Source organism: Ambystoma mexicanum, chromosome 1p, assembly GCF_040938575.1.
Source record: "Ambystoma mexicanum isolate Mex_15411 chromosome 1p, UKY_AmexF1_1, whole genome shotgun sequence".
NCBI classification, from domain to species: Eukaryota; Metazoa; Chordata; class Amphibia; order Caudata; family Ambystomatidae; genus Ambystoma; species Ambystoma mexicanum.
In genome coordinates, this window is record NC_090921.1 from 912,562,010 (window position 1) to 912,586,228 (window position 24,219).

A 24,219-nucleotide genomic window follows, 5' to 3' on the forward strand; every position below is an offset into this window, starting at 1 on the left:
ACGCAGTGGCCGTGCATCACCGGGGTATACTGAGTAGGAGTGATCCATGTGTGCCAATTCAGAACAACAGGGGGCAGCACTTGATAAGGCGCTCAGAGCATGGAACGTGTGGTCCAATCTGTGCTCCCCCCCTGCCAGGCAGGCGGAGCTCCAGCAGTGGGCAGCGCAGTCCACGGCCCGCTCACTCAGGCTGGGCATGGTAGCCTAAGACAGGGCACGCCAGGCTGAAATGGTGTCTCTGCGTCAAGCACTTGCTGCTCATGCAGCGGCACACAGGGAGGCCCTGAGGGATGACCATCAATCCCTCAGATCTACTATGGATGTGCTCTTGATGTCCCAGAGGCAGCAGACAGAGGAGAAGTTGGAGCAGCTTCAGAATACCATCTCGGCTGAGCTAAGTGCTTGCCGGGATGTGCTCCAGATGTCATGTCAGGCCATGCAGGAAGAACTCTGTGTTAAACGTGCTACCTTGCAAGAGGAAGCACGTGTATCACGTGAGGTTCTGCATGCTGACCTACGTGTCATCGCTGCACAGGCTCACCAGTCCCGCAGACTTGCTGCCGACGAGGGGCAAGCTGCACATAGGCGTGGTCAGGGTACTGTGCCACATCCACCCTTTGAGTCAGAGGGTGAGGAGGACAACGATTTATCTCCCACACAGGTCAGGCCGTGCAGGCGTTGAGCCCATGGAGGTTTTTTTTTTTATCTCAGCATCATCGCATGTGGGTGTCGAGGTGCACCCTGTACCTCCCCCCTCCTGGGTGCCTTCCCCTGCATGTCGTATGTGGCCATTTTTTATTTTTATAGTTAGTTTAATTAGTTAATATAGTTTAAAATTGTTTGTCTATTGTGCATTCATGTGACGATGTGGTGCTTTGTGGCTTTTGAAAGCATCCACTGTCTGTTCCAGCTAGGTCCTTCAAGCTTGTCTCGTGTATGTGTTTGTGGCTTGGGGTCCAGACTCACAGACGCCACTCCTGCTTCCTCTATCCGTGGGCTCGCAAGGATGGTTTGGTGTTACAACCATTTATGCAAGGGCATTGGACTTCCGTCAGATCTGTGGCCTGTCCGCTGCTGTACTACTTGTGTTAACACCCCTAGTGGGGATTATGGATGTTTTTTCCATGGCATATATGCAATCAAATTTTGGTGAGTACATTATTGAAATGTCCATTTATTGATGTTGATTGTGAAGTATGTTCTTTTCTTGGCTGTATATGTGCTTGATGCACTTCATGCTGTAGACAATAGCCTGTACCCTTTGGCTGTCAAAGTCACACTGATGGTGGGAGGGGGCCGGATGTTGACAATGTCAAGTTGGTACATGTTGAGTTCAGCCCCTGGGATAGTGGCAAAGGAGGATGCATTAGGAATGTGACCCAAGAGGCACAAGTCATGGTCCAGTCCTCACCTGAGATGTCCACCTATACTACTACTACCCTCCATTCCGTTTGGATGGCACGTTGTGTCTGTCTTCCCTCTTGGAGTTTGATGCTGCCTGAGGGCACAGTCTTCCTACTGTACTACTGATCTTTTACTTGTTTTTCACACTCTTGGTACCTTTAGTCCCTGTTCTTCTTCCTGCTACTGTCCTTGATGCAGATCTGTCCGCCTGTCTCTCGGGCTGTTATTTCCGCATACTCTTACAATGCCTCGGTTTGCCTCTGTACAATTCTGTTCAGCAGCATCTTTCTGTCGCTCCTCCTGTCGTTCATCTATTACATCCATGGGTTTAGGTTGGCTGTTGGCTTTTATCAATGCTATTCAACTGTTGTGGCTGTTAACTTACTGTCAGCTGTTTCCGGCTATCTCGCATTCTCTGTGCCTTTCAAGACTTCTGCTGTCTCTGCCTTTCTTTGTTGACGCTATCAGCTCAACCATCCTGTTGTGCCAGCCTCCTTGGTTATTTTTGACTCAAGTTCCATCTCTACCTGTCAGGGTACAGAACTTGGGTTTGTGTGGGAGGAGGTCGGATGTAGGTCTCAGAAATGGCCCAGTGACAACCAGCATGAAGGCACACACACAGGAAACTTTCCAGCCTTATTAAAAGCTTTTATGCCCTTTTTTCAGGAAAATGAGCCTCCAGACTACCTTTCCCAGCAGACACCGGACCAAGAACTACAAAAACCTGGCCACATTGGGTGGTGCACATGTGCGCATGCGTGTGCAAGCAGAAGCACGGGGCTTGTGCTCAGACATCCGACAGAAGCAGACGTGTTTCCAGGAGCTCCAAGCAAGGTGAGCAGCACAAGGGTCCACACCCCAGCCGACCTTCCTCCAGGCCCCTCGCACATGCAAGCTAAGTAGCACCAGTGCTGGTGAACATAGCCAGGCATTGGGGGAGATGCGCACAGTACAGCTAAACCGCACTGAGGAGAAAATTCTAGGAAGCTTGCATAGTTGTCAGGGGCACACGCAGGGGGTGTCAGCCATATCCTCGAGTCCCCCGTGATCCATAGAAGCTAAGTTATTGGCGCAGTAGCGTTCCTAGCCACAAACTAATACAGCACAAGGGGGGGCACCAAGCGACGCACAAACTCGAGTGCAGTGCATATCATTAGCATATGCAATTAGCCATATGTGCGGCCTATAGAAAGCCGCGGGTGGCAGACCGCTATTTGTACTGAAGTCGCACCTCGCCACATGGGTCTCGCATCAGCACATTCAAGGCACATTCTATCATGTGTGATTCTTAAAACATGGTCTTCCGTTTAATGCGGGGACACGTGCGGCTACCTTACTGCATTAACAGTGTATTAACCTTCACAAGACCAGCAAAACTATACAAACAAAGCAGCAGAAAAGAGTGCTTGTTTGGGGAGGAGTCACTAAGTTCGAGACATGAATGGTGTTATGTGTGTGTGTGGGAAAAACACACACAGAATAGTAACTCACTCTCTCTTTGCAGCATTGAACTGCTCCTGTTACCGTACCTGAGAGTGCACACGCAGGAGGCCAGCACTCACCCCAGAGATAAGTCTCTCTTTTGCTTGCCTTTGAGCCATATTGTACAATGTGCATGAAGTACATGGTTTCTCTTATTGAGTATGTGTAATTGTCAATAGTTGTATATTGTATTTTCACTACTTTCCCTTGCCCATCCACCTTCCCTCTCCTGAGCCTTTTTCCGGTTATCCTAAATACTGATGCCTATCCAACCAACGGATCCCTAACCCTCTTTCCCCGCCGGGGTCTCGGAGGCTTGTGTAAGTTTTACCTTGCAGGCGCATAGACCGCAGAGGGGGTGGTTGGTTTGTGCCACTCCTGCACCTGGAGACTGGAGCTGTGACACTACCCATCAGTTGTTGCATCCTCATTGATTATTGTGTACTGAAATTGCTACCCATCCTGTTGAACCATTGTTCAACTGTGCCTCCTTGGTAGTTATTCTATTATTCTGCTTGGACATGTGCTTGGCCATATTCAGTGACTTCAAGTCATCTACTGCAGACTCTTCCAGTGTTTTTTGGTGCCTACAGGGTTTTTCCCTGGTTTGAGGGTTTGGCTCCTTAGAGTTTGCTGCGATTTGGTAGTCAAGGTGGCCTCTGAGGGGGCTGGACCCTATTTACACAAAAGGTAGAACAAAGAAACCAAGGGGTAGGGGGATCGTGAAGCCATGTAGACTAGAAGGAAGGAGCCAATGGACCCCAGGCACAGTTCTTCTGAAGGTCATGGTGATGAGTAAATGAGGGAGGGCCTTTTGTTGTTGGACAGTACGCTTGGACTACCGTGTTTGGGCACTCTCTGACATTGTCATTGTGGGGTACTATGTACATGATGTGTTCTGCTGGTCAATGGCTGTTCCTGTGTTGTGTTTACTTTTCAGGTGTCAGGGGATTGTTGTGGTTTGACATACTGGGGTGTACACATGGCCAATGTTCACATGTGATGGGTATAGGACACTGAGGGTCACTTGATTTCACATGCATGTATTGATAGCATGTCCCTACTGACACACACACTTACACAATGCTCCACCACACATTCAACCACCCTTCGATGCCCACACATGCACACAGATTGTCTTCTCTGGCATGCTGTGTCCCTGGAGCGCATGATCACTTACCATTTGGGGATCGTGTACATGCATCAGTAGGTTATTTTTGTTGCTTGTCCTTTTTATATGATGCTCAAGGTGTATCCCCAACAGAATGGCTGCTCACTGTGTTGTGTGCTGAGTGGTGTGTTGCAGGAGACACACAAAGCACACGAGTTAGGGATTTGCGGCTATGGATTGGCCAATGTGCATGCCAACAGGCATTCTGTCTTTTGTTGATGGTACTGCTGGTGGCATGCATTTGTGTGTGACTTTGCATGTGTGGAAGGTTGTTGGTCAGTCCTTTCATCTGATTCCATGTCATGTGTGATTGGCTCAGGCCTATTTCCATTTATCACGTGTCACTTCGTATGTATTTGGTCATGTCTTGTGCTTTTGGTTTGCTCTTTTGCTGTTGCATGCCATGTCATGGTGTGGCCAACAAGGTTGATGTGGGTTGGGAGGGTTTGGGTGACATACCAATGATTGTCATGACCTGTTTTGCAAGGGGGTGGTGTGATTTATACCTTACATGTGTTCCTTGTGGTCACACAGAATTGGTTATGTTTAAGTAGCTAGGGATGCACACAATGTGGCAATTCCGTGGCACCATTCTCAGGGTGGTAAGGTTATGACAGTTGACTGTCTCTTTGTCATCATCGATTGTCACCTGGTATGTGCCAGGTCTGTGTGCACTCCGCAGGGGTGGGAGTTTAGGTGAAAAATGTGTCCACAAGCTGGGTCCGGGCTGCCTCGCCATGTGCCCTTTCCCCTCCCATGAGCAGCGCCTGTGCCTGTGGTTGGGGATGTGGTTGCACCACCATGTCCACCGGAAGGCCCTGCCATTTTGCAACATTGTGCAGGACACATGCTGCCACAATGATCCAGCACACTACTGGGGGTGCATATAGTAGCTGGCCGCCGAGCGGTCAAGGGAGCGAAAGCGTGACTTGAGCACTCCGAATGTGCGCTCCACCATGCTCCTGTTTGCAATATGGGCAGCGTTGTATTTTACCTGGGGTGGTGTGGTGGAGTTCCGTATTGGCACCATCATGTGGTTGCTCGGAGGGTAGGCACTGTCCCCTGGGGAGGTCATAATGGTTGTGATTAGTTGGATTTGTGTATTTGTCTGTGTGTGACATGCATGCATGTGCACAGACATTTGTACTCACCAATGAGCCATGTCTCGCCATGCTTCCCAGCTTTCAGGTCCTGGCTCAGGGCGGACATTCTGTATATGAAACTGTCATGGGTAGACGCAGGATAATTTGCATAGACAGAGGTGATGATTCCATGGACATTGCATACAACCTGTACGTTGATGGAATGCCAGTGCTTGCAGTTTCGATAGATGTGCTCAGTGGCCCTAGGTGATCTTCTCTGTGTACCCTTCCCCCTGCACTTTTTGTTGTGCACTTGCATGATCCCAATAACACAATGGGACTCATTACAACGAATGCGGCCACGGAAAGAACGGTGCCGGTAAGGGACCGGCACCGTTCATTCCAGGGCGCCTCATTACGAGGTCTGCAGCAAATCCTGCTGAAGACATCTGGTCAGATCAGGTGTCCTTAGCTGGACCCGCTAGCAGACCAGGATGCTAACAACGGGCCCGTCATTAATGGGCCCTTTGTTAGCATCCTCCCCATTCCCATTGAGCCCTATGGGGGCTCAAATGGGAATAGGGATGTACCGGGTCTGGGTCCAGGGAAAGGGAATTACCGGGCCCTCCAAGATCGGAATGGCCCGGTAATTCCCAAATCCTGGAACCCGGACCCGGTACCTGGTACCCGGTACCAGGTTTGGGGGTAGCCATGCCGCTAAAAGTGGCATGGCTACCTTCAAACTCGTAATGAGGCCCAATGTCTATTAAGATTGTTGTCTTGTCCTCCCTCTGACCTCCCCTCCTTGCGGCTCCTTGAAACACTTGTATATAGGTTCATAACAAATAACACATCAATCAATCAATCAATCAATCAAGCGAGAGGTAAACAAATAATGATTTGTGTTCATAATTTCCCTGACTTATCTTCTGCCAAAACTACAACAGTCCTTCATATTACAATGTTCTATACAACCTGTTCTATACAACCTTACCTTTCCAACTATAACTTGTTTTCTGTTTTGTAATCCATAATTCCCTGCAGCACCCATGCCAACTATACACAAATATCCATGTACTATACACTTGTTTACATTTTGCAAAGTTGCAAACATTCTTTCTTTTATATTTCCAGGAAAAAGAAGATTACCATAGAAATCTACTTGAGAAAGCAATCATTCTATTTCTAATAAGTATTTTAATGTAGTATATATGTCTGTATAATGTTAACCGCAGAACTATACTGTGTATTACCCTGATCTATTTTGAGCTTATAATACTATCCATTCATACTGTACTCTGTCATATTTCCCACTTCCTAAGCCCATTACTGCAATCACGCTCTTTTCCATTACACCCACACCAGCCTTCCTCATTCCTCCAATATCACTACCACTCTACAACCTATAACACTGCACATATTTTAAAACACATCTAGCATTTCCTAGGCATCCCTGTTTCACATACCACTTCCCGATTACAATCAATATCACTATCCCAACACCCCTATACCTCATGTTACTTCCCAAATACAATATATATCATTTCCCCAACAGCCTCCTTCCTTGTCCCAGTTCCCAACATTAATCCATATAATTATGTTACTTCTCATCTCACTGCACTAACAGCAATGCACGTGTTGCTGTATTTCCCCCTCCCCATACCATTACTGAACTGAGACTCGTTTTAGTTATGCCCACACCCTTCTTTCACATGGCACTACACCTTACTATACAAATGTTTTAGCCCACAGATCCCATTAACTATACATTACTCTTCCACATCCTACTTCCCAACAATAATCCATATTAATATCTGCATACATCCTCATCATACTACAGCAGAGGTCTACAATGTGTCTCCATACATGCTTTGCCCTACAGTTCCCATTACCTATACATCCCTATTCCTCATTGCACTTCTCAATAATAATCCATATCATTACCCCAAGGCCCCTCTTCCTTATTTAATATATGCAATAATACAACAATAAACAAACCTGATTACCATAAATACTAATGGAAGAGGATATGCCATAGTAGGAGATACTATTATGACAAAAGAAGGCTTAATTGAAAAATCTTTCCTAACAAATGTTCAACCAAATGTTTATGTCTGCTGTTGGTGTTCTGTGTAGTTTGTTGTTGTTCAGTGTGACCAATGTGTCTGTCGCGTTCGCTTAGTATTTCTTTCCTTTTTGTTCCTTGCCCCTTTTGTGTCTCCCTATGCATTTAAAAAAAGAAAATGTGATTTGTACACTGGTTTGCATATAAAAATAAAAATAATTACACTTTTACCATTATTATGTACAGTATTGAATAGTATAAATTAGTAGCATTGCATTTATATAGAATAACATTTAAGTGTTAGTGTAATTTTTATGAGCACTTGGCATAGTGTGCTGTGATAGGAAGAGGAAGAAGGCTGACAGAGGACAAGCCAAAGCTGCATTTCTCCTTCTTGGAGAAGGAGGAGTCCCGTATGATGTGTATGAGGATGGAGGGACCTTGTGTATGTGAACCTTGGTTAACATGCATGAGCCACACAGCATTGCTGATCCTGCAAGTATGTGAGGGAGGCTGAGGCTTTGGAGATCTTGGGAGTCAGGTAGGAGGGGGTGTCCTTTGGAGGAGACCCCAGTAGTGACAATTAGCACAGAGGCAGGGAGGCAGGGTGTCATGTTGTAGCTCCCCCAGTGGCAGGGGGAGAGTTCCTCATGTGGATGCCCACATAGAGGCAGGGGGGTAATTGGAGGAGTGAATCATTGAATTGGAGGAGTGGGAGGACATCAATCTCATGTAGGAGGAGGGCATGGCAACCCCGCGTGCTCTACCACGACAAGGGTGCTGCAACACAAGTCCAGCATTATTAGGCTAACAGAAAAAAACATGAGAACCTGCCCCAGAAGGTGATAGATTTACCACAGAGGAAGAGGAGCAGGTAGAAGAAGATGCAGTGGAGAAGGAGCCTCTTCCTAACCGTGAAACTGTAGTGAACGAGAGACAACATGCCCAGGAAGAGCACCATGGAGGAGCAACCCCAAACCCAACTACACCACCCCAGGCTGATGAGTGTGGCACTAATTTGCCATGACAACTATGAAGAGCATCACAGGGAGCAGCTTTATATCTGCAAGTGGTTGACTGTTAGAAGAGGGTCAAGTGGGGCACAAGGGAAGAGGCAATGCCCACACCCTAGGGATTATGGCTATGAGTAACCATGTGTGGTGGTGGCATCGGAGGTTCAAAAGGCACACAGGTCCTCAGTCTCCATGGAGGTAGCTATCCCCCATGCACCTGCCACTTCCCTCTTCAGTGTTGGTGAGGAGGATGGAGCGGGTCCAAGCACATCCTCAGAACTGGGATGCAGCACTGTGGGAATATCAGTGCTGCTGTGTTCAAAACACACACCTTTTCAGCCCTCCCAATCATTGCCAGTGGCTTTGGCTACTGTAGTGAGGGGCAAGTCACTTTGTTTGACACCACCCCAACATGCAGTTGGAAGCAGTGCACTGGTTTAGTGCCTGTCTTTTGGTAGAAGCTCCAAACTTGAACTACAAGATGAGACATTGAGAGACATATTGCCTTTAATGTGTGTACTCCATTAGCTTACAGAACTGTACGATGCAATGGTGACAGGCAACCTGTGGAAGCATGTGGAGCTCTATCACTCTTCCCCCTTGTGAAGGAGGAAGTAATGACAGGTTAATTGGGGAGGGACTAACTCACAGGGGATATTCCTCACCTGGAAGAGTGGCAGCTGTGTGATAGCTGTAGAACCTAAATAATCATAATATGAAAGATCCTGAGAGCATTTGTGGGAAGCTGCAACCAGTTAAAGAGCCAGTACACCTTAGTCGGTGGCTGCTATTAGGAAAGATTTCTCTTTTAGCAACTTTTCCTCCCTATTCTATTGACACCCACACTTGTGTTCTTTAGTTTTTGACACTGGCCTGCCTTTTTATACTGAAATGAAGCCTTCAGCTTCACTCCACTGGGATCTTGCTCGCATGTTATGGGGAAACTGACTAGTCCATCAGGTGGTCAGTTCTTGAACAATATGTTTCCCTTAGTCTGTTGACATTATTACTATGGGCCTGATCACGACTTTGGCGGTAACCCTTAAATCCGGCGGTCGTGCTATTACCGCCGGATTTAAGGGTCCGCCAAATCAGGACTTCGGCGGATTTCGCCCCAGCTCTTGGCTGGGGGGAAATCCGCCAAAAATTCGTGCTAATACCGCCGGCGGGAAATCCTCCGGCGGTAAGAGCGCGAACATTCCCCATTGAGCCCAATGGGGAATGGGGCATTCCCGAATGGGCTCAATGGGGAATGGGGAATTACTTTACTGCCTAACTCATGATCCGACGCTATTAGCGCCGGGGAGTTCGGCGGTAGGGCTAATACCTCCAGCGGTAATACCGCCGGCATTACCGCCAAAGTCATGATCAGGCCCTATGTCTGGTAACTGTATGTCATTGCACAAGTACAGTTGGGTTTGCTTTGTATTACCCTAGAGTACACTCAAAGGGATTTTTTGCTTACCGTAGGTGTTCCAAAGGACAACAAGGTGGCAGCAGGTGCTTTTTCTTACTTTTTACTGTACTTGTGTTAGCCTTACCATTTCTATTGCATTTGGCTACTAAGAGTGGCTAGTGTCCCAACATGGATGTGCCATAAAAAATGTTGTTTGTTCCTTGGCAATCTTGTCCTTCAGCCTTCTTCTGGCCCTGCCAAGTCAGGAATATACTTGTATGGTTATGTACTTGACTGGGAAAGGCTCGCTCTTTGGGGAGTGGTGCATGCAATGTGTGAGGGGTGCCAGGAAGTGGGATGGGACTGTCTGGTCCTAATTTGCATGCTGCCACCTGAAAGTCTGCTGTGCCTGCTTCAGATAAACCCAGTGGTCCCTGCTTGCACTAATGCTGGTGTGGATGTGTGAGACAGATATTGCCAGTAGAGAGCTGAGTCTGATGACTCACCTGACTTTGGGATACGAAGAGGTGTCCTGCAGCCATTCAAGCAGCTCTTAAGAGAAGTCTAGTATCCTGACATAGCTGAGAAGATTGTAGAATACTGATGGACGATCCCTGAAGAGGCCTGGCAAACAAATTTGACTTGACCCCCACTGGAGCACTATCTGGCTACTGATCTCTGAAGAAACTCATTAGTGCTTCAACTTTCTGGACTTGTAGGAACAACCGTGCCAGCGTCTCCTGGTACCCAAGAATGTTGGAGCCCTCAGGGGTGTCAATTTAACACCCAGTGGACTGACCAGCTCCAGATTAGGCTACCAGGATAGGAATGCTGCAGTTCCGAGTTTTGGCATGGAACTCCATGGATCTTTGGCTTGTGTGACAAGAGGTCCTCCTGTAAAATGTCAGCTCCATGCCATTGGTGGGTCCTGAGTATTTCTTTGACCGCAACCATTGTGACACCTGGTGTCGCCATGCAACGGTGACCGTGTATGTAACCTGCTTTTCTCTACCTAGTTGAGTGTAGTGAGGAGTGCTGCAGCAGTGGTTTGTGCATTGTTCGTTAAGAAGAGGTTGCACCAGAACTCTACTTGTATCCATAAATCCTGTGCACCAGCGACCAGAACCAAAAAAATGAAAACGTTTCTAAAAGGACCTTCTGATGACCTGCCAAGTCTGAAGAGAAACTGGAATACAGGTGGTAAGTTGTAGCGATAATTACCTGCCGTGCATCTCCACCCTTGAAATGTTTACCTCACTTTTAAAACTTGAATACCTGTTTGGCTTTGGCACAACTTGCTGCTAAAAGCCCTCAGAAAGCTGGGATCTGTTCTATTCACCAGAATACTTCTTTTGGACCCCTCTTCACATCCCGAGGACTAGTTTGGGTTGGACTACTAAAGTGAGGATTGTAGACCCTGTGGACAGCTGGCGCTAACCTATTCACTAGCCTTCCTTTACAGATTCTGGGGTGAGTTTGTTTAATTTTGTACCAACTACATTGACTGTATATATGTTTTAGAGTGTTTAGAATTGTTTGATAATTGTACTTACCATTAGTCATTGTGCATGTGATTTCTGGGCCTATAATACATTTGTTATTTGGATAACTAACTAACTGTAATCCTTGGTGTTTCACTCGTTGGACTCATTGTGGTTCCCTGACCTCACTCGCCTCTCCTGAGATTTAGCTGCAGCCTCTCACCATGCTACCTTGATTGGTTTGGCTAAACTCCCAGAAGTTCTTCCCAGGTCAGTATAGTGAGGATGACCTCCTAAACTCCACAAAGTTGTTCCCAAGTCAATATAACAAGGATGACCTCCTAAACTCTGTTTAGAAATACATTCTAACAAATTGGTGTACATCATTGAGGATTAGGTCCAGGGTGCCTCAGTGTTGTCCACTATTGTAGTGCCTGTATTATATTTAAACAGAACACTGATGTTTCTGTTAATATAACACCCATCTACTATACTTAGAATAATGGAAAGAGTCACTGCATCTAATTTGAATGCTTCTAAGGTCGATCACTTAAAACAGTTGTGTGTTGAAAGAGTACTTCCAACCTCTGGCAACAACGGTGAGATAATACAAAGAATGATGGATCAACAGGAAAAAATAATAGTGTTTTTATCTTCCTGTGGTGATGTAGGAGGTGCATGGTTACTTCCACCATTAAGATGGAAAAGTAGGGGAGCATGATGATGATTCTACAAATGTTACTTTAACCACCTCAGAAGCTGAGGTTATGTGGGAGTTAAAAAAGGAGAACCTTAGGCCCAAGCAAAAAGCACTTGAGTTTAACATACGCATCTTGAATATAAGAGGGTTGAGAGGCAGAAGAACAGAAATCATCAGCTGAAGCTTAACAGGAATCAGCTTCACATGGCTCCTCCAGATGGTCTGAGTATGGTTCTAGGAATTCTTCTCATCCTAGGTTTCCTAAAGATCTGCTCAGTGTGTATGATGCAAATAATGATATATTGACTGTGAGGTGCAAGAAGTGGGTGATTATGAAAAGAGTGCATGGTTGATTAGCTGGCTACCCCATTTTGGCTGCAGTGACATTATGGAAAAGTCAAATGCTGATAGAAAAGACTGCAACAATTGAAGCAAGCTATAATCATAGAATTTGGGGAAACTCCTGCCCAATACTTGAAGAGATTCAGGAAGAACAAGAACATGAAAATAATACTTGGGTATCATATGTTACAGATTCCTCGAAGAACTTGTGTGGCTGGGTTAATGGCTACAAAGTAACCAGCCTTGAGGGCATAATGATCTTGGTTTTGCTTGAACATATTTTTGCTTCCTGCTCCCCTGAGCTCAAGCATCATTGTGCTGACTGTAAAGAGATAGATCCTAAGAGGTTGGCCATTGCTGCTGATCTGTGGGTGTGACATACAGTACCCCATAAGGTCAAACCTGCTTCTTGTAAGCAGGAGGAGGGTAAGATGCAGACAGAGAAAGATGGTGGGGATACTGACAAATCTTCCTCCCAGAAGGCCCACAAAATGTTTAAGAAGGGTAAATCACATGATACTGAAAAGGGTAGTGGGACTAACAATCCCAAACAGAGCAGTGGTTACTCTAAACCTCCCTAGGTACACAGACCCAGTGGATCTTGTGTGAGATGTGGAACAAGTAACCATCTGAAGGGGGCCCCTGATGTAAGGGTGAGACCATGGAATCCACTCTGTGAAGCTGGCCTTCTCTCATGATTATTAAGTGCTCACAGGGGTATTCTTCTCTTAAGAATTTTTACCCTGTGAGATAGGATATGAAGTAATGTTAGTTTCTCTGGGATCCTGGGAACCTAGAGTTGTTGATGCCTATGCCTCCATATTTGAAAATGCCAAGCATTATTTTTTCATAGTGTGGTAGTATGTGATGTAGACATCACTGCCATACTGTAGTTTTTTTTTATTTTATTGCATCAATTAGTTACCAAAGGAAACTTTAAATGCATTGTGGAGATAAAAAGAAAAGAAAAGAATTGAAAAAAAAGGAAGAAAAGGAAGAAGAAGGAAAAAAATAAAATAAAACACAGTTACATCAATTATATATATATATATAGGGGGGGAAACAGTATAACTCGAGAAAAATAACTAAATGTCCAAAATTGTAAAGGTTTCTCTCATAAAGTTCAACAGAGCCAGGGTCGTAGATACTTTTTCCCCCCTTCTCAGAATTAGCCACCTGTCCTGCAAGGTTAAAGTGCTTAAATTTGAAAGGTGCGTCCCCAACCATTTCTCGCTGAACTTAGTTAAGGTAACACAATTCATCACTAGATTCTGTAAGGTTTCAGCCTCTTGCCCACAGCCTCGACACAGCAGACTGGGTTTTTCCTCTTTTTTGGTTCTTCTCCCTAAGACTTCTCTTGTGTGGAAGAGGTTTAGTCTGAATTTTAAGAACTGCTGTCTTTCCGTATTTGAGGGAAATTTATCCAAGTAAGGGTGGACGGTGCCTCTGCAATAGTGCTCGTCCATGCCTTGGGTGATTGATGGCAAAGCACTGAGCCTGTCCAGGGTGGCTATCCAGTCCCAGTCCAAGAGTTTTCTCTTTACCATGAGCGGATTTAACGTGAGATTGTCTGGTTTTAGTGCTATGGTATTCAGGATTTCTAAACAAATTAATTGCCACTTGGTTAGGACTGGAATCAATTGTCTTTTGATTGCTTCGTTAATTGCCACAAATCCACTTCTTTCATGGGGGTGCAGACATTTGCAGAGGAGTGTCAGGGATTTCCAGACCGTAGATATGTAAAGGGACGATAGGCCTAGTTCCTTACGCACACTTTCCATTGGAGTTGATGTCGGTAAACCCAATACTCTTTTCCAGAATAGGCCCTCCAACAGTTTCCAAACATCTGAATTGATGAAGAAATTCGCCTCTGCTGCGTAAGTGAGAATTGGCACAACTTTCAGTTTGTAGAAATCTATCAGAGGACGAAGGGAAAAAGAACAGTATCGTCGCTTGATTAACAAGGCTTGCGAAGCTAAGTTCGTAACTTTACTTCTAAGCCTGCAGATACCTGGACCATCTTGGATGCTGTTGTTTAAAGTTACTCCACGGTATATCATGGACGAAACCACTGGTACTTCTTCCCCGGAAAGGTACCACCTTAGATTTTTCATGCCGATGATAGGTCCTAGCCTCAAGATCTTTGATTTTTTTGGATTTATACGGAGGCCATTTCCTTGTGTTTATGACTCGAGTGCCTTTAGTTGCCGCTGAAGTCCGATGGCCGTTTGGTCTAGCAACAGAAGATCGTCTGCAAATAACAGCCTTCCCACGACGGTGTCCGCGATTTTTGGGGGGAAACACCTCACTGCTTCGAAAGCTTCCTGCATGTCGGATATAAAAAGGCAAAAAACAGCGGGAGCCAACCGACAGCCCTGTTTCAGACCGTGCATGGCCACCACATTGTTTGAGAGGTTACCCTGTCTGTCCAACCTTACTCTGAGGGTTGTCCCCGTGTGTAGTGCTTCGAGAGGTTCTCTCAGGTTGGTCGGACATCCCCATTTCCTTAATTTGTGCCATAGCATTCCGCGATCAACAGAATCGAATGCCTGTTCCAAGTCTATTGACGCAATATAGATGTTCTTATATTTCTTGGCCTTAACCATGCATTTGATTATGTTGATGAATAGCACATTTAAGGATGTTCCAATGCCCTTTCGAAAGCCTGATTGCCAAGGGTCCAGATGGTCTGGCAGCCGACTCCAATCATTTAGATGTTTCAAGATTAGTGCTGCAAATATTTTGCCGACGACATCCAAAAGGGCAATCGGTCTGTAGTTAGTGGGCACGGACCTATCTCCCTTCTTAAAGATCGGCACAATTATGGACGTCGTCCAAGATTTAGGTAACTTTTTTAGTCTTGTTATGTTGTTATACAAATCCAGCATGAACGAAGCCCATTTTTCCGGGTCCCTTTTGAGGATGTCGTTGGTGAGACCATCAGGTCCTGCAGCCCTTGAAGAATTGGACTGTTTAATAAGGTCTAGAATATCTTGTTTTCCAAATTTACAGTCCCAGGTCTCATTCGATGGTAAGAATGGGGCAGGACCACAGATTTTCCCCATAGAGTAAAGGTTCCGAAAATGAGTTTCCCAAACTTCTGAGGCTATCTATTGGATTTACCATTTTTGAGTCGGAAGGAATGTTTATTTCATTGATCAACTTCCAAATACCAGTGATGTTTTTAGTAGATAGTAGGTGAAGCATCTTCTCACTGTCTTGTTGCATTATTTGATGTTTGTGTTGCTTAAGCCAGTTCCTGTAGGTGTTTCTAGCTTTAGTATACAGGACTAAGTCAGCTGGTGCTCTAGTTTTAACATATAATCTCCTGGCTTTTTTAACCAGTTTTTTTTTGTCACTACTTGGTGATCATAGTGGTGCCGCTTGCATTGGTGAATTTCCTTGGCGACTACTTTTGGGCGAAAGATCTTCAGTGTTTCAGCATATTCTATCAGGTTTGGACCTTGGTCCTTGATTAAGGAATCCAGCACCAGGGCCATCTCTTTTCTTCCCATGCGTAGTCTATTGCCACCAGGAGTTGACTCAAGAAACTGGTTTGGTAGATGTTTGCCTGGTACAGACGAGAGCTTGTTCCAGGCCTCAGATTGGAGTTCCAGGATGTTGTGATCACTCTGGATCGTGGGGATCACTTCCAACGATGTTAATTTGCCAAAGAGATTTTCTGATGCAAACATATAGTCCAGTGTACTTGTTTGGGCACCCCGTTTCCATGTGCGGGCGGCTGGTTTGTCGCCCGCCAAGTTACCGTTTACCAAGTATATATTTCTGGCTAGTAGTTCCTTCTCCATGACCACGCCTCTCGTTATTTTTTTTTAGGCATTCTTGAGGCGTTCAAAGGCAGGAACTCTATTTTCCTCTGCTTCTTGTCGTAACATTCCATGTTCAAGTCACCACATAGCAGAATTTCAAGTAGTGGGCATTCAATCCTGGCGTCGTCTATGGCTTCCAGTAGGACTTCCATAAGTTTGTCCTCATCTCGGGCTGTCGGGCCCCAGTATACGTTGCATATAAGCAACTGCCAGTCTGAAGTAAGTGAAGCTGGTTCTGATGTGGATGAAATCCTAGTAAGTTGGATCCAAGGGTTTCTGTTTAGAGAAGAGAGCACTTTTATGCCACTGGTGCGCTTTACCCCCAACAGTAAACCCAAGCTCGGTCTGCCTTTTGAGCCCTTTGTTGCGGGGTTTAGATATAGCTCAAACCTGTCCAGAAGAGGTAGATCACACAACCAGGTTTCTTGCAAGCAAAATAGGTCGTAAGAGGACAGGTGTGTTGCTGAATTGCCAAGTAAATGCACATAACCCCTTGTGTTCCAACTCATGATCTTTATCCCTTTTGGTTTGGAGTTGGAGTGGCCACTCGTAGATGGGTGTTGGCGTTATGACTTAGCAGATAGGACCCCAGCCAGCCAACTCCAGTCGTCTTGACTATTCACCAAGTTTAGTCCTGCTTTTTCTGATTGAATATGCACTTGGTCTCCTCCACTATCAACCTCTCGGGTCCCTCTACCACTATTTCCTGCTTTCATCGGATGATCCTTATAGGGTTTGGTAGTGGTACTTCGGTGGTTGTGTAGTAGATGTTTTCGAGTAGCTACACGGTCGGATCTGTTTTCCTCCTCCAACTCCCTAAGCACGATTCCACATAAGTTAAGTTTTGGGCCCAACTCAAAAAGTAAATTTTTAGTGTTTTGATCAGTTGTGTGAAGATTCACACTGTCGTGTCGCTGTTCATTATGAAATTCAATCCAGTCTAAATCCCTCGATTTTAATTTCTCCAGAAGATCCAGGGATTGTAAGTGCCTCATAACGGTAGCCCGATTCATAATTAAGTTGTCTTCGTAGCCTAGAGTTCTTTCCATTAGTATTCTGTAGTGTTCCTTGGCATTTTTTGCCCCCGGTCCATTGTGGGCATTGTGATTGTTGGGCCCACATGTCGGTTTTCTCTCTGACACTGTTCTTTTTGTTTCCTTTGACGCGTCAGGGCTGACTCCTTTATTACTGGTAGTTTCCAGGGATCTCTGGACAAGAAAGTTCCGTCTGTCTTCCAGTGTTGTGTAAACCAAGGCGTTAGATGGGTGTATGTCTGCCCTCTCTTTTTCTGTGGGGCTGGCCGATATTTCTCTACCGGAGTGCACTCTAGTTTTCCACTTGAGTTTTTTATCGAAGACCGAGTTCGGAATCGATAACGTGGGCATTGAGGGCTTTTTGAAGGACACTAGCCGCACCGCCCTGTCTTTAATCGTCTGAGCCTTCGTCTCACCTTTAAGGTCGACTTCTTTTATCTTGCTGTATATTTCTGGATCTTCTTCCTCAATACCACTTTCAGTTCCGGAGGTATTCGATCCTGACTTCCCCTCCCAAGTGGTGTTTATGTCTGAATAAACAGATAAGTCCATGAGAGAGATGTCCATGTTGTCATTTGTCGACGTGATGTCCAGTGGGCGAGGGGACTCATCAGGAGTTACTTCTAGGTGGGCAGCAGGAGCAATTTCTGTTTTTTTTATTACTGGTCTCTCATGAGTTGGCAGTTTGCAGGGAAGTGCCAAGTTCCTTGGAAGGGATAGACCAGTTGCAATTTTAGATCTCAATGTGGGTTTTCTTGTAGGCAAAGGTCTCTGTCCTATAGGTTTGTCCGTTGGTATGACTATTTTCCCATAGTTTTTGTCGCCTTTCTTGTTTACTTTAAGTAGACCTTCCTTCATTGGGGATAAACCTGATTTTGGTTTCTTAAATAAGTCAAATAATTTGATGTTGCTAGTTGGCACTGGAGCCTCGAGCTGATCCCGTGTAACCAGGGGCAGAGTATTAGTTGCAATGGAAGATGCTGAACATCCTTCCTTCGGTGCAAGCCTACCCTCCTTCATTACTGGGCTAATTGCCCGCACAGCAGGGTCCGTGTTGGTAGAACTGTCCTTGTATTTAGCAGTGGAAAGTTCCTCAAAAGTACTCTTTGTAGACAGAACCACCTGCTGGTTATGAGTCTGTTCCAGGGAAGTCGGACCACTCTCCGGCCACCTGCACTCCCTAACCTGAGACTTGTCCTTTCCGATCTTCTTATTTCTTTTTCTTTTATGATTGGCTCGATGATACTTTTCAAAATGTTTGTCGTATGTTCGTCATTTTTTTCGAGTTTCGACTGAATTGCCGAAACAAAGCCTTCTATAAAGATCATTTTAGAAAACATCATTGCGATTGTTGTCGTATGGTCCCGAAGCTGATCATTTTGCGACTCAATAAGTTTCATAAAGGGGGCCATTACAAGAGCAAAAGCTGTGATCATTCCAGGATCGATTTGGGGATCCTTTTTAGAAGGAGCATCTCCTTGAGTTGATTCCAAGACGGACAAGAGATCCTCATCTGTGGGAGAGGGTTGCTTCTTTGCCGTTTACTTGGAAACGGCGCTTGCTAGGGGAATACTCCTTTATGGAATCTTTGTGGGGGTCCCTGAGGTAAAGTTTTGTTGACTGAGGCAAGAGACCCCCCCCCATTTATTTGGTGATGACCCCTTACGCTCAGGGATAAATGTGTACGACCCTGGGGTGGTCATTTGTTGGGATCTAGACCGTGGCGTAGAGGGGTCCAGAAGACACTCTCGAATAGTCACCCTGTTTTGCTGGTTCGTACTTGAATAGTTTGTGTGGAATTTGGTGTTCAGTAAGGAAATCCCGAAGGGTTTCCAACCGTTGTCCGATTTTTTTGCTGGAGGCTGATCTCTTTTGTTCCCATTTAAGGAACCGAAGACAAAGGGGTTCACAACAGGAGGTGCGGTTGGCCTTAGAGAACCCGTCTCATCATCATAAGTTGCGCCCAAGTCCTTTGGGGAGGAGAGAGTAGAATTTAAGGGAATCGAATTGGGCGAAACCTGCCACACTGTGGCCTTGGGGGACAGTCCTATTTGTGGTTTCGCGTTCTGGCCCCTATCGTCAATGACCACCGTGCTATTAAAAAGTTCCCGATTTTCAATTTCTATGGGGGGCACTGATGTATCCAGGTCTTGGAAGACTGTTGGGGCTGTAGGTGAAGCTGTGTGTGGGAGCCTTCCCCTTCTCCTATACTTGATCCGTTCACCACCTCCTCATCCGTTTCCACATTTGTTTGTAAAATATTTTCGAATGAGGCAGTGCTGCATGTAATGGCTACCTCGGGGTAGCAGCCCACCCCTGTCCTATATGGCGAGAGCTTTGAGACCGGTGAGTCTGCCATTGTGAACAGTTAGTCAGTAAAACCAGGCCGAATTACTAAGATTTCAGAAGTACCAAGTTGATATACAGGTCTTTTCAGAATAAATAGATCTTGCAGTTACCTTGCTGCCTTCTTGTCTCCCTGCCACAGTCTGCACATAGGCGCACTTCCCGAGTGAATCTGGCACCACCAGCATCTAACAGCCGCACAACAGCTGATGGGCTTTTCCCCGCCGGGCTTAACGCCGCGAGGGTGACTCACGGCTGAATAAAAGGTCCGGATAAGTCACGTGATCCGTCACATGATGCAGCGTGGCTCCGCCTCCTCCAGGAAGCAGAAGGGGCCACAGCAAGAGCTATCTGCAGCTCGCAATGCTGTGAATAGCAGGGTAGAGTTCAAACTGCAAAACAAAGCTCCAAGGTAATGCAAACAGTAGTGGATTCTACTTTTGTAAATTCTGAGGAACTGGCCAGAGCTCCTCTGACATCCACTAAGTTAGTTTGACATCCACTATGTTGGCTGATGGACCCACTCTCAAGTTTCCAATTATGCCTGTAACTCTAGCTATGAGTAATAAGGACAACTGTTAGTGTGCAAAGGAAAGTCCCTGGTAATGTTCAGTTAGGTAATGATCTCAGACACTTAGGTCCTGTGGGTGTCACTGCAAAATGATCACGCACAAGGTCTCAGACCAATGCTGCTTTCGTCAAGTCCAAGGCCCAGCCTACGCCTAAAGGAAAACCCAAGGCTATGGGAGTCAAGCAACAAAAAAAAGAGGTAAATCTCTAGCTCACCCCACTGAGGCGGAGGCAGTTGGCCAAGCCCCTGAACCTGTCAAGGAAGAGCGGATGTCTGAAGTTCTCAACCCACATGGCCATCCTAAATTGCAGTGTTCACTTGCAGGAGTGGGGCCTTGTAGGGAAGAGTTTAGTAAGGGCCAATGTGAGTGGCCATCTTTGGAAAGCTTCAGGAGACAGGCCTGTTCACAGCTTGACAGAGGACCTCTTGGGAAACACAAAATGTATATGGAAGGCGGGCTCCTTTACAAGGAGCCCACACAGTCCTCTGAAGAAAACCATCGGTGGTTTGCCATCAGGTGAGACCTTTCCTCCTGTAACTGGTGCATGCAGTCCCCCTTGCAGGTCATCCTGGAATCAAGACGACCAAGGAGAGGTTATTCATGCACTTCTACTGGCCTATAATGGGAGCCCAGGAAGAAAGCCAATGCAGGATTTGTACCACTTGCTAAATGTTTGGTAAAAGTGGTGAACAATGTAGGCTCCGTTAGTACCCCTCCCTGTAGTGGGTACTACCTTTCAGGCAGCAGGGATGTTTGTTGTCGGCAAGGGTGTTGCTAGGTCTGAAAAAGACCCGGGGCTCCACTGATGACGGAACTGTTGGGACTGGGGGCTAGCTAGCCTTTTGGTTGTAGCTCCTGATATTCTATCCGGGGCCACAACCAAAAGACCAGGGGCTTTAGCCCCCTTAGCCCCCCCTAGCAACGCCTCTGGTTGTCGGTTCCATTGACCCCCCTGCATCCTCAGGCAGCAGGTTAATTCTGGTAGTAGTGGATAATGGTACCAGATATCCTGAGGCAAACCCACTGAAGTAACTGCCACGTCAGATGGTAGGGCATTGCATGGCATCTTTACTATGGTTGGCTTCCCTGAAGAAGTTTTTTTCTGCCATAGGCAGTGACTTCATTTCCAAGTATATGCAAGCCATGTGGAAGAAGTGTGGAGTCTCCCATACATTTTCATCAGATTATGATCCACAGACAAATGGCTTAGTTGAGAGAGAATCCTATACCACCTCAGTGCAGACCATTTGTGGTAATCACTTAATTGCATATCTCTGATTTTAGTTGAGTTTAGTTTACCACAGCTTAAAATAGATTGCATATCTCTGATTTTAGTTGGGTTTAGTTTACCACAGCTTAAGATAGATTGCATAGCTCTGATTTTAGTTGAGTTTAGTTTTACCACAGCTTAAGATAGATTGCATATCTCTGATTCTAGTTGAGTATAGTTTACCACATCTTAAGATAGATTGCATATCTCTGATTTTAGTTGAGTATAGTTTACCACAGCTTAAGATAGATTGCATATCTCTGATTTTAGTTGAGTTTAGTTTACCAAAGCCTAAGATATATTGCATATCTCTGATTTTAGTTGAGTTTAGTTTACCACAGCTTAAGATAGTGGCTGCAACATGTAGTGTGAATGCACCACATTCCTCCACTAACACATTTGCATTCCAGTGAATGCACAAGCCGCACAGATGTCACTTTTGCAGTTGTTTGTGTGTCCTTATTTACACACACCTAGCAGACACCGGTTAAATGGGTCCATCTGCATTTGGATGTTCATATATGGATACTATTCAAACAAAGCGCCTCTACAAAGTATAGGATAGACATCAAGCGTTCCCATGCGAACCCAAATAAATGACTTCAGATGGCATTTGAAGAACGGCTCTCGACACCACACTGCCAAATACACAACCACTTTGCAGCTTAATTGCGTAGATCACCCAATTGAACATCTCTGATATGCTTCAATTCAATGTAACTTTAATACAGGCGAAGGTAGAAGCCAACAAATTGCGTAAACACAGGAACCATGTAGGTGTTATTCTAGTAGCTGTGTCTCTCCTTCCTTCCTTCCTTCCTTCCTTCCTTCCTTCCTTCCTTCCTTCCTTCCTTCCTTCCTTCCTTCCTTCCTTCCTTCCTTCCTTCCTTCCTTCCTTCCTTCCTTCCTTCCTTCCTTCCTTCCTTCCTTCCTTCCTTCCTTCCTTCCTTCCTTCCTTCCTTCCTTCCTTCCTTCCTTCCTTCCTTCCTTCCTTCCTTCCTTCCTTCCTTCCTTTCCCCACAGTAAGCTTTGGCCACATGAGTGTACAAGTGATTCATTGTACACCATGCCAACATGCCACCTTGAGAAATACAAGTTAGATAGGAGCACAGGGATGCAACAGCAGGTTTGCCCACATGATGGTTTCCCTGGAAACCCCAGTAAGCAACCTTAGATGTCACTCGATGATCAGATTGCAACACCGTAGCACTCCAAGAGAACTGGTACAATAAACATTCTTAATAAATGGTACCAGTATGTATTGGATAGAAATAGACTTGTGCTTTCGCCCCGGGAAGTTCAGAGACAGTCTCATACTTTGAATGCTGCAGATAATGGGCCTCATTACGACCCTGGCGGTAAGGGGTTAACGCCAGCGTTAGCTGCGCCGACCCCTTACCGCCAACTACGAGGTCCCTTAGCGCCATGGCGCTTTTAACACATGCTTTTAGCAGGTGTTAAAATCCATGGCGCTAAGGGACCATGGAGTTAATTACGCCACCGTAATTTACGGTGGCGTAATTAACGCCTTCCCCACTCCCATTATGCCCTATGGGGCAAAAATGGGAATGGGGAAGGGTAAATGGGGATTGGGGACTTACCGCCCCGCCGACCTCGGAATGGGGCGGTAAGTCCGCCAACCACCATGGCGTAAACGTAGTTTACGCCATGGTGGTAAAGTCACGGCCCAGGCGGTAACTTACCGCCTGGGTCGTAATGAGGCCCAATGACACTTAAGTCCCCCCCTCTTGAGAGGCACAGATGTACCCGTGCACCCCAGCATATCAATACGTTGACACAGCATGCAGAGAGAAACTGCAGCATTCATCTGGGATAACTCGGTCTATCCATATGTTTTCCATGAGACTCACAGACCCCCAGTGTCTGCATTCAGAATCAGTCTGACACAACGACACTGCACATAACAACATTCATGATGGCGTTACTGCTACATAGTAATGGCAACAGTGAATTTCAGATGAAAGGACAAACATGGGTGCCCTCTGTAATACATAAAAACATGCAGGGATACTATTCATACCAATAAATTGAATATCACATGAAACGGCTTACACAGGGTCCCTCAGAGGAATGCAGTTACAGCAATTTAGATGAACAGCTGTATAGATGAATAGGACAGGCTTTCTGATTGAGAGAATCCAAAGCTTTAACTTTGGACTCCTCCAATTGATTTATTCATGTGTTGGTTTATTGATTTGTTATGTATTGTGTGCCTATACACGTGTTTCAAGGTGCACCAAGGTAAGGGAGGGGGAATAAGGGGAGGAACAGACAACAATCTTACTAATTGTGTCAGTGAGATTGAGCAAGTGCACAACAAGAAGTGCAGGGGAAAGTTACAGGGAGAAGTGCACCCAGAACAGCAGGGACCTAATTCTTTGCACTAGGTTTAATGTGCCCCCAGTGTATGGATATTCCTTAAACCTGATCCATGCATGGTTCCAATAATCAATGATGGAGGCAAACGTGTCTTTGACTATCAATCAATGTAGGGCATTTTGCACTGTGCTGACAGCACATCGAGCAGAGACCCTTAGTCAGCTGTTACCAACAGGGGTGTGTTTTTTGTTTTAAGACAGTACGAGAGCTCAAGTGTAACCGTACATGTCCTTACAGTGGCACTGGTTTTGGATGTCAATTATACTCTCACTCTACACCAGAAGAGAAGCCTAAGAAAGGTCAGTGCTACATTGGATATATATGACAAAGATAACACAGCTCATGATAGACCCAACAACGGGTACTCATTGTGTGTATAATTTACTTTAGGTCCCGTTATGAGATCTCATTATTTGATTTGCTGTGCCCTGAAGAAGGCTGGGTCGATGGTTCACAATCGAGCACACAGAAAAAACTTGAGTTGGCAGCCTGAATGATGCTTCTATATTGATCATTTAATAAATAGTCTTAGCCATAGCCACATACATGTTTGTATTTATAGCTGGTTGAATAATAGGGCACCATATGGGAAATCCCAGCACACGGCTGATATTCAGCACAACCTGCCATT